General features: G+C 33.2%; 1 long non-coding RNA gene across 1 annotated transcript; it reads right to left on the bottom strand.

Moving 5' to 3' along the window:
* Positions 1-541: 541 nt before the first annotated feature.
* On the bottom strand, positions 542-11,095 carry LOC116560214. Its single transcript, XR_004272876.1, has 3 exons — positions 10,965-11,095; positions 4,413-4,418; positions 542-552 (listed from the first exon to the last, which is right to left on the bottom strand). It is a non-coding gene; the product is annotated as an uncharacterized LOC116560214 (long non-coding RNA).
* Positions 11,096-11,535: the final 440 nt, after the last annotated feature.

Raw genomic sequence — 11,535 nt, 5'->3', positions numbered from 1 at the left:
TTTCTATGCACAAGTTAGATATCAGACTTGCTAGTAATATCCAAGTGTGAAACAAACTTTTTTTCCTCTCATAGCCTTTTAATTTGCTCAGAGTGATTATTTTATCCATTGGATGGAAATGTAGGAAATTCCAGGAATTTTGGTTTTAAGATAAAAAGATCAGTCTAGATTCAGAATACCCAATTTCATCTAATAGTCAATACTTCAATATTCATTCAGAGGTTAGATGTCATGATTCCTGGCTCCACCTAAATCTGCTGTGGAATAAGCTAGAAAAATCTGGCGGAATCATGTCAGTTTATTCTCTCTCTCTCCCATGAATGTCCTCCATCAATCTCTCTCTAACTTCTGCTACTGATTTCTTATGGTTCTGGTGTTTTTGGTGCAGGAGTTATGGGGGTTGAGGAAAATAAAAAAAACATATTTGACAGGCACAGTTGTAAGATAGCTTCATTTATAAAGTTTTTTTTTTTTTTTTTTTTTTTTTTTTTAAATAATCTGTGACTCCTTCAGAATTTCTCCACCCCCATAGCTAGGGGTTGAGAGAGAATTCTCCATGGGTCTCTTGCATTTCTGCTCATCTTGTAGGCAGAGGCATTGTGTTACTTTGTTCTGGACATCTTTTTGTTATTGGACATCACATTTGTACAGCAAACAGCCTTGGAAGAAAGAGAGAACATCTATCTCCAGAACAAACAAAAGATATGCTTAATTCCTTTTATAAAAAAGCTGGATTCCTTAAATTCAGAGACCTGTTCAAGGCTGGATATGAATGCACTCTTTCCATAATAAAATAGATTGCTTGTTCAACCCCCTGACATTACGACTCAATAGGACTGTCATAACAGGCACCTCAGATGACAGTTACTTCATGCATTATGGCCATGTGCTAAGAATATACTAAGTCCCAGATGTGTTCCAGAGTTGTTCTCCAGTAAACAGAGCATCACTGTGCTTCAGAAACTTGGGTAGCTTGCACTTTATGTAGTTATTTAATTACTCCAACACCATAAAAGTCTCTCTTTCGCTGATGAATTTCCTTTGAACCCTTGTCAGATATGAATTGACTATGCATATGCAGGGTTATTTCTAAACTCTGCTCTGTTCTATTCTATTGATCTATTTATCTTTATATCAATATCAAATCATGTTGATTAGTGTTACTATGACTATATATTAAGTTCAAAATCAGATATTATAAGAAATCCAATTTTATTACCTCTTTTCAAAGTTGTTTGACTATTTCCAGCCTTTTGCATTTCCATATGAATTTTAGGATGGGCTTGTCAATTTTGACCAAAAAAATCTGCTGAGACTTTTTACTGGACTTCTGTTGAATTTACATTTGGAAATAATGTGATAAATAGTGACAACTTTATATTTAGTATTGTGATCCATGAACACACCATAAATATCCACTTATTTACATGTTTTTAAATTTCTTTCAGCAACAATTTGTAGTTTTCAGGATGTAAATATTTTGTCAGATTGAAGCTTAAATATTACATATTTTCAATTCTATTATAAATTGTATTGCTTTTGTAATTAAAATTTCTGACTGTTCATTGTTAGAATATATAAATATTATCGGGTTTGTATATTCATCTTGTATATTGATATAATATTATGTCAATTTAACCAACATTGCTAAATTCTCTTTTTAATTCTACTTTTTGTCAGTTTTATAGGCCTTTCTATTTAGATGATTATATCTCATGAAAATAAAGACAGTTTTACCGCTTTTCCAGTTCTAATGCCATTTATTTCTTTTTATTCCTTTGTTACACTGGCTGCAGCCTCCTGTCCAATGCTGAATAGAAGTGTTGAGCGAGTATATCCTTACTTTGTTTCTAACCTTAGTGGGATAGGAGCCAATATTTTACTATTAGAATGATATCAACTGTGATTTTTCCACAGATGCTCTTTGTCAGTAGAGATAGGTCCTTTATACTCTTAATTTGCTGAAAAAAATTTAAAGTCAGGATTATATGTTGGATTTTGTCAAATGATTTTTAAACATATTTGAGAAGATTGTATTATATGATCTTTTAAAATTCAGTATGTGAATATGGTGAATTACATTCATTATTGAATGTTAAACCAACTTTACATTCCAAGCATAAACTTCACACTTTAATGTTGTAGTATGTTTTTACACAATGTTGAAATCAATTTATATAATTTTGTTAAGACTTTCGAATTTATGTTTATGTGAAATATTGGTCTATAGTTTTAATATTATTTTCTGGTTTCATAGCAATGCTGGCTTCATGGAATGAGTTGAAAAGCAATTACCCTATTCAATTTTCTGGTAGAGTTTGTATAGAATTAGTATTAATTTTCTACAAATGTTTTGTTGCATTCAGTGATGAAAACATTTTTACTTGTTTTTGTTTTCAAGATAGTTACCTCAAATTTAATTTCTTTAAGAGATATAAAGGTTTATAATCTGTAGTGATATCATGTATCTCATCCTAACATTGGCAATATTTTTCCTCCCCTTTTTTTCTGATAAGTCTGGCTAGAAGTTTATCAATTTTACTTATCTTCTTAAAGAATCAGCATTTGCTTCATATATTTTTCTCAATTGTTTGTGTTTTCTATTTCATTGCTGTCTATTCTTGTTTGTAATTGTATTTTATTCTGCATATTTTTGGAGTATTTGCTCTTATTTTCCTAGTTGCTTAACATAGAAGTCTAGCTCATTGATTTAAAAAATTGTTTCTTTTCTAATGTAGAGATTTCTGCTATAAATTTTCTTCAAAGTACTGCTATAGTGCTGTTAAAGTATGTTTTCAATTTTCTAGAAGTATTTATTCTAATTAGAATAGAGCATTTATTCTAATTAGACATGTTGGGACTAGTATATGATTACAAAGTGAGCCCTTAGACCTGTTGGACCAATTGTGAGACAAAATTGATCAAAAACTCCATTTATTACCCAGCTGCTATAAACCTAATACATGATGTAAGGAAACATGATGACATTTTGAGTGCTTTGGTCCCAGTGCTAACTCAGTCCTGTATTTAAGAGTCATCAAAAGTATTAGTTTGTCTTTTTGCTCAGTGCACAGTTCCTTAGTAAATAGCTGCAAGTTTTTTTCTTTTTTAAATAAGAATATATTAGTATTTATTGTATATATGTCTGGTGGTTTTGTAGTGTCCCTCCTCAAGGAGACACAGTGTCCCCTTTAGCAAAAGGGTTCAGGTACATAAACTGACAGTATTCTGAAAACTGAGTGAAGAGTTTTTTCCCCTCCTGTGGTGTTTGACATCAGTTTATTGCCCAACAGGTTTGTATTTTTTAATTGATGCAAGTTTAAGCAATACTTCTGCTAGCTTGGTTTTTGTGCAATACCTCTGCTAGCCTCGTTTTTGCCCCTAGCAGTGGTATGATCTGTTAGATACTATCACAGAACACTGTTTGTCAAGGTAATCTGATTGCTATTCAATCCTTGCTGCTCATTATAACAATCACATCCATCTGCGTCACGTTCAAGTACTACAACACACTTTGAGCATTCCAGAATCTCACCACTTCTATTACTATAATATTAGAGAGTCATGGCAGCAATCTTATTTTTGTATTTATGTTGGTTTTGGTTCTTAGCCATAATTTGACTTTCTTAATAAAGTTTTTATTTTGGAGTAATTTTTGATTTTCATAAGTCTTACAAAAATAATCTTACAGAGTGTTTTGGAATAGCTCTTTGTTCCTCCCACTGTTAGCAACTTATATTGCCATTATACATTTGTCAAAGAACCTGACATGGGTACATTTGTATATTAAATAAACTCTAGAATATGTTTGAATTTCATTTGCTTTACCATTGATGTCTTATTTGTTTCCCAGGATCCAACCTTGGTGGCCACATTGTAGTTAGTTGTCATGTGTCCTCAGTGTCCTTTAGCCTGTGACATCTTCTCAGTCTTTCCTTGATTTTTATGACCTTGACAATTTTGAAGAATACTGGCTAATGTTCTGTAGAATGTCCCCCATTATGGGATTTTCTCATGTTTTCTAGTAATTAGGCCGGTCTTACTGGTTTTTGGAAAGAAACCACAGAGATAAAGTGTCCTTCTCATCACATCTAATCAGGGGGTACATGATAGCCACATGAGGACAATAGTGATGGTCACTTTCTTCCCTTGGTTAAGGTACTGTTTAATAAGCTTTTCTAGTATAAAGCTACTATTTCTCCCCTTCTCTTCTGCCAATCTATTCCTTAGAGACAAATTATATCACTTTTGAGCAAGTTCGTATCACTTTTGAGCTAGAGCATTCATATATATCATTTAGAATTCTCCTTGAGAAAGACTTGCCTATCTCCCCTGTTTATTTATTCAAACGTTTATGTCAGTATATACTCATATATATTTATTTTATACCTTGAGTTGTAATCCAACACAACAAATACCTTTTAAAAAATCCTATCACATGTTTAATAATGTATACATACTGGGCCTATTCTGGTTATCCCTGACATGTCCATTGTCTACTGATACCTCATTTTTTGCCATTAGGCAGCCCTCCAGTTACTTTGGGCCTCAGATTTCTTGATGAGGCTGAGCATGTAGTTCTGTGTCTACGAGTCTGTCTCTATAGAGACACACAGAGATTACCTGGGAAATTTCAAGAACGTAAACCCGAGATTGAAATTATTTGAAAAGCCTAGAGAACGTCTTTCCTTTTCTGGTGTTGGAAAATGTCCCTTTGTCTTCTGGTACTTCTCTGAAAAGCAAAGCTATTGACTGATAGTTAATATTAATTCTCACAATTAATATTAATTAGCTTGCCTGACCATATCTCTTTAAGATTGTTTGTCACTTAGCCATGGCATTCTCTAGTTGTGTGGGCTAGAAGTTTTTCTGTCTGGGTGGCATCTTATAGCTACTGTTGGATTACTAAGAATAACATTTTATTTGACTATTTCTGCATGTCCTGAACTTAGAACTGAGTGTCCTGAATCCTTGAATGTAAAAGTAAAAAAAAATTGATACTCCCTAGCAGCTAGAATAGAGGTAGGTGCATAGTATTTTACTTTGAGGGGCTAGTTTCTAATGTTCATCTCATTTCAAAATAACTGCATGGGTAATCTCTGAAGTTGAAGAAAACATGCCATTGATGGTAATATCTCTCAATTAAAGGAAAAACTTACTTATCATATACACAGAAAAGTTAAAAACTTCTAATTTTTAGATTCCCCTGAACAAGTATCGATCTCTTCAGATTATGATGTTTCTATATCTACAAATAAAAATCTCTGAATTTTGCTGAACTTGAGCTGAAAACGTCACTTGGATGTTTTATTCCAGTATCATTCTTTTCACTTCACCTCTTAGCAAGGTTACTCTTTTGAATAGATAAAACTTAAAATGAATAGCACTCAGAATTCTTGGTGTGAGCCCACTCTTTTTCTTATTCTCTAATTTGCCATTCCAGCAACCTCTTCACTTTGGTAGAATTAGAGATGTGGAAACTAATAAAAACTATAGTCCTGGAATATACCTTTCACTTTCTCTCACAACTTCAAATTTTACCATTAGCCTCTTGTTTTTGGTTGTATCTAGAAACTAAGCTGCTTTTATAGGCATTCACCATAGCATTGGTTTGGGGGCTTTTAAAGATTTCATTGCATATAAAATTCACATATTGATATAATGTTAAACCAAAAGATTGTAATATATTGTGAGTTCAAAAGAAGAATCATGTAGGATGCAGTCTGATATTGTCTCTAACATTCTCCATTTTCAGGAAAGTCATTTTACCTCCTAGACCTCTTTTTAAAAATCATCTCACTTAATTATTTTAACAATCAATTTAATATGTTTTGAAAAATTAGTTTTATTTTAAACAGTGCAATATATTGTGATACTGAGGATATTTTGATTAGGGTTACAGGGTCTCAAAATAATACAAAACAAAGATGCATACTCAGATTCCATTAACATTCACATAAAGTCTTTTATGTAACTTAGCTCATTATTATTACTTCTAATGATTATTGCTCTCTGAGCTACTTAGTGAACTTGAATAAGTTTTTTTTTTCTGTGAAATGAAATTGATACCTGTCTCCCAGGTGTATTGGGAAATTTAAATGTAAAAGTGCTGAGCACATTAAACAGCATGCCATAAGATTTCAGTGTATGTTATCTTCTCATTTCTCTCCCGCTTCCCTCTTAATATCCAAAATGGGATCATCAGTCCTGAGAGCTATTGTCTTAACCGCTCAGCTTATGTTACCAGAGAGTTGCATAAGGGATTTGATGATGGACTGAAAGGCATAAATGTTAAGCCATTAAAATAAATTCCCAAATGTGCAAAATAGAAAGCAGAAGGGAGAGCTAAATTATTTTATCAATGGACCATGCTATCTGATTGAAAGTCAAGTTTATTTCTTCATAATATTATAGACAGTTCATTAAGCCTCTTTTTTTCTGTTCTGCTAGACTATTCACTATTAGGCTCATAAAGTCACTATCAGAGCTTTCTAAAAATTTTTTTTCCGAAAGTGTTTTTGCTGCCCGCCTTTTTATTCTATCTATGTTAATGAAAATTTTAGTTTCTCTGAAGCAGTTCTTCCATATACAATTCCCTCACACCCAAAAGTTTATTGGTCCTTCATTCCCAATAGAATAAAATCCAAATTAGTTATCCTGACTCTCAAGACCCTCCTAGAACCTCCTAGTGGTGTCTGTCTTGTATTTGCTTCTCTAGATCCATTCTCCACTCTTTTTCAGTTATTCTTTGGCCCTGGGTGACTAATTTGCATAAACTACATCAATGGGACCTCCAGTGGACAATAGAAACAAAGGAAGAGGGTCAGGTCAGGGAATTTATTTACCCAGCTTCCTCTTGTCTACTAAAAGTCATGCATCTTGTTAGGCAACCCGCTCCACAAGACTCTCTACTTCTGGGAAAGGAGAGAAACACTTGCCTATGTCCCCTGTTTATTTAATTATTCAAGCATTTATATCAGTATGCATTCACATATATTTATTTTATATATAAATTTATTTTATATATATTTATTTTATATATAAATTTCCACTCCCCACTCCATCCTTCAGGCTGAGGGGTGGAAATGGTTTTTGCTGGCACTGGAATACTGCCATATTCTTGTGGCTTTCCTACACCCTGCACATACCTTTGTAAATATTCCCTGTATCAAAACTCAACTCGAATAACCCAATTTCAATGTGCCATCTGTTGTCTGGCTGTTATACCTCCCAAATTTATCTCATGCCATACACTCTTCCCTTTAAAGACAGATTGTTTATTTATTGCAGGTATAGTGATTCAGAACACCCAATTTGGAATGATAAAGTATTGGGTTTGAATTCTGATTTTACTACTTACCAGTTGAAAGGCTCTAGTTAAGTTATTCAGCTTCTCTGAGTCTCAATTTCCTCATCTATAAGACAGGAATAATGTCAGCAGTCACCTCAAATAATTATTGTGCTAAGTAAAAGAGTTTGTAGAAGATCTTTAATAGAACAGATGCTGAAGAAATATGGTTTTGGCCATGAATGTTTCTTGAGCACATATACCTCATGTTTTGTGCTGCCGCATCTCTTTTTCTATTTTTCCCTCTAATTAAATTCATCAGTTTTAGGTTCAATTAAAAGCCTAGTGATTCTATAATCTCTTGTGTTTCTCAATTTTTATGACACTTGTTCCCTGGAACTCTCTTTTGTGTTTGGATCTGTATAGATCTCCTCTCCCTAACTGCATTGTTAACAATCTGATGACAGAAACAAGAACTTTTCATTTCCTTGTATCACCTCTGACTAGCTCAGTGTTGGAGACATAGCAGAAGCTTAACAAATATTTGCTTGGTTATTTAATTTTAATCATTTAATTTCAATTAAGGCAGGTAAATTTTATAATGCAATTAATTTCAGTTAAGGTAGATAGGCAAACTGCATAATACAAATCTCCAAAAAGATTTTTTGATTATCACAGTGCCCATTTCAGGGTAGGTACTTATTGAATATTTGATGATTTTGGATAATTGCTATACAGATAAATTATTTGTAATACCATCTAAGTGCCTCACTGATTACTGTGTAGACATAAACTGTACCTGTAATGAGATACTTTTTATTAGCCAGCAAAGGTTAATGATCTAAGCAGGTTAAAAAGTACAAAAAGAAAATAGTATTAATGTCAATATATTTATATATCAATACTTTTGTCATCTTTTAAATATACCAGATTATAGTCTCACTACAATACTAGAGCTTTGTTACATTTTATATTGTACTCACTGTAGAATACTTATGGGTTGCTAAAGTAACATTAAATTACCAAATGGCCTGAACACAAGAATCAGTTTTAGTTTCTTGTAGCAGCGTAACTCACCACCTCTCTTTAAATATCACATTTAATTTTGTCCTAATAAAAAAATTAAATAAAGGTATAGCCTGTAGGTGGCATTTGAGTCCACTAATCACTGTCCTGTGCTCTGTCTTGAATCTTTATATTACCGTTTCCAGTACAGCAGCATGTCTATAACTAGTGTTGGCTTTTCAGTGTGATGATGAGGTTTGGTGATATCTTAGACTGTACGCGACTATGAAAAATCCTCATTGAACCGTGCCAGATTCCTGTGGGAATGCAGCAACTCCCCAAACTTCTGTCCTGTTAGTAGAAATGGTCAAAGAAGCAATGAGGCCTGCCTGACTGATGTACATATCCCTGACAGCGATCTTGGTGGTGTTTCACGGAAATTAAAGGTAAATTGATTGTGAACAGTGAGTTAGTTGATGATTAGAAAGAGTTGGGGTTGGTTTCTTTAGAGGCTATCTAAGAGCACAGTAAGATGAGTCTTGTTTGGTTTTTGATGTAACACATTAAGAGATTTGGGACTTTTAGAATTAGAATATTAATTGTCCTAATCACTCAAGGTAACATTTTGAGCAATTGTCCTAATCACCCAAGGCAATTGCTTAAAAATATTACCTGTTCTAATTGTCCTTATCACCCAAGGTAATATTTTTAAGCAAAAGTAAATGAAAAAGTAAAAATTAAAATACATATTTATGTGCTGAACGACTTCGTGAAGATAGTTTATTTTGTTCTTTTTATTGACATGACTTATCTTCTTTTCACACATAGTCTTTATAAGAAATAGAGTGAGAGATGCCCCTTGTGGAGTACTTATGGACCTCTGAAATAAAGTTAAAGTATAGGGGCCCAAGTGAAAAAAAAGCAGCTTTAGTTTCTGGTAAGCAGTATAACTTACTACTCTTATTTAAATGTCGCCTTTTAATTGTTTTGAATCTTAAACCTAAAAGTCCTCAGTCTTTTACCTGCTTTTCAGATTCACACAAGATGTCGAAAAGAGTCTTTAGGTAAACTCACTGTTCATTTACTTTTCTTCTATTGTCTTTATTCGCATGTGCACCACTAAAATGCATTTTCAGAAGTTGGGGAGAAGTGGGTTCATGTACAGTACCCTTCCCTCTTTACCTCCTCTACCTGTCTGTGTAGAAATATTGCAGGTATGCACAAGCATGGATATTGTCTGTTTTTTGGTGGTTGATTTGATTTCTCTTATGTTTAATCAACTGGTACTTGTGCCATTTTGAATATAATCTTTAGATGTGTTGAGCGCAGAAAATGATTATTTTTTAAAGATTCTTCATAACTGGATCCTCAAATATTTTGATCGAAATCAGTATAATATTAATCTATCCAGTTGACTCTCAAACTATCAAACACCTAGTTTGTCTTTTTTTTTTGGTACCAACAATATGAATTACATTACTATTAGTTAATTAGGTTTTTCAGATAAACAATTTGAATAAATATGAGTTTTTAATTTCTGATGATATACTTTAACTTTATTTCAGAGGTCCATAAGTACTCCACAAGGGGCATCTCTCACTCTATTTCTTATAAACACTATGTGTGAAAAGAAGATAAGTCATGATATAGTGGTCCAAAAATCTTTAACCTTGGTTTGTTAACATCCTCAACAAACCTTTCAGTTCAAAATAATTAGAACACTGAAAAACTTAGCAAACATACTAAATTAAGTTTTTTAACTTTTATTTTAAGTTCAGGTGTGCATGTTCAGGTTTCTGACATAGGTAAACTTGTGTCATGGAGGTTAGTTGTAGAGATTATTTCATCACCAAAATATTAAGCCTAGAACTCATTAGTTATTTTTTATGATCTTCTCCTTCCTCCCACCCTTCACTCTCTGAAAGGCCCCAGTGTCTATTGTTCCCTTGTATGTGTCTGTGTGTTCTCATCATTTATCTCCCACTTATTAGTGAGAAAATGTGGTATTTGGTTTTCTGTTTCTTTGTTAGTTTGCTAAGGATAATGGTCTCCAGCTCCATCCATGTCCCTGCAAAGGACATGATTTCATTCTTTTTATGGCTGCATAGTATTCCATGGTGTATTGTGCTGACAAGAAAATAAGGAAAATATTCATAGGCTAAAAACATAATATAAGCAGAAGTTCAGAAGGTCAGCAAGCACGGAATAGCTGGCCATACTGGGGCAATTATCAATTAATGATAACTCTGAAGATCCATTTTCAGAGGTTGGGGAAAAGAATGTAAACCCAGCCTACATGAATTAGGGAAATTGAAAGAAGATTATTCCCCTACCAGGACCAAAAAAGCTGTATCCTCAGTAAAAGAAGACATTCAACCACCAATGGAGGTAAGAAGGATACTCTCTTGAATGGTATACAAATAAAGTTTGTAACTCAAATCCTGTCCCCATATGAATTTAAGGCCCAAATTCGCACTCTCAATCTGGGAACATTCAACTTCATATAAAACTTTATTTGAGGTAATACTTGATTAGGAGTATTACCTCAAATAAAGTAGAAGACCTGATAGAAACAAGAACAGATTCTTTCATGAAAAACATCCTTTCAATCCAAGCTACAAAATTTCCTAAAATGAAAGTCTCCCTCAAATTTTGAAGAGGAAAAATCTACAATAATAGTTGGAAACATCAACATCCCACTCTCAGCATTGGGCAGATCACCTAGAGAGAAAATTAACAAAGAAACATTGAATTTAGACTGCAGGTTAGGCTAAATGGATGTAACAGACATTTACAGAACATTTCATTCAACAGCTGCAGAATATGCATACTTACGAGCACATGGGACATTCTCCAGGAGAGACCATATGTTAGGCCACACACAAGCTTCAACAAATTTTTTAAGATTGAAGTCATATCAAGTATCTTCTCATAACACAATGGGATAAAACTAGAAATTGAAAACAAGAGGAAATTTAAAAACTGTACAAATACATGAAAATTAAAGAACATGCTCCTGAATGAGCACTGTGTCAATGAAGAAATTAAGACGATAAAAAAAAATTCTTGAAACCAATGAAAATGTAAATACAACATATCAAAACTTATGGGATATAGCCAAAGCAGTGGTAAGAAGGAAGTTTACTGCAAAAATAAATGCCTACTCCAAAAAAAAAAAAAAAAAAAAGGAAAGATTTCAAATAACCTAAGGAAACTGAAGGAACTAGAAAAGTAAGAATAAA

The sequence above is a fragment of the Sapajus apella genome, unplaced genomic scaffold (assembly GCF_009761245.1).
Source record: "Sapajus apella isolate SASKATOON/1434 unplaced genomic scaffold, GSC_monkey_1.0 scaffold1, whole genome shotgun sequence".
Classification (NCBI taxonomy): Eukaryota; Metazoa; Chordata; class Mammalia; order Primates; family Cebidae; genus Sapajus; species Sapajus apella.
This window is presented reverse-complemented; position numbering and strand designations above follow the sequence as displayed.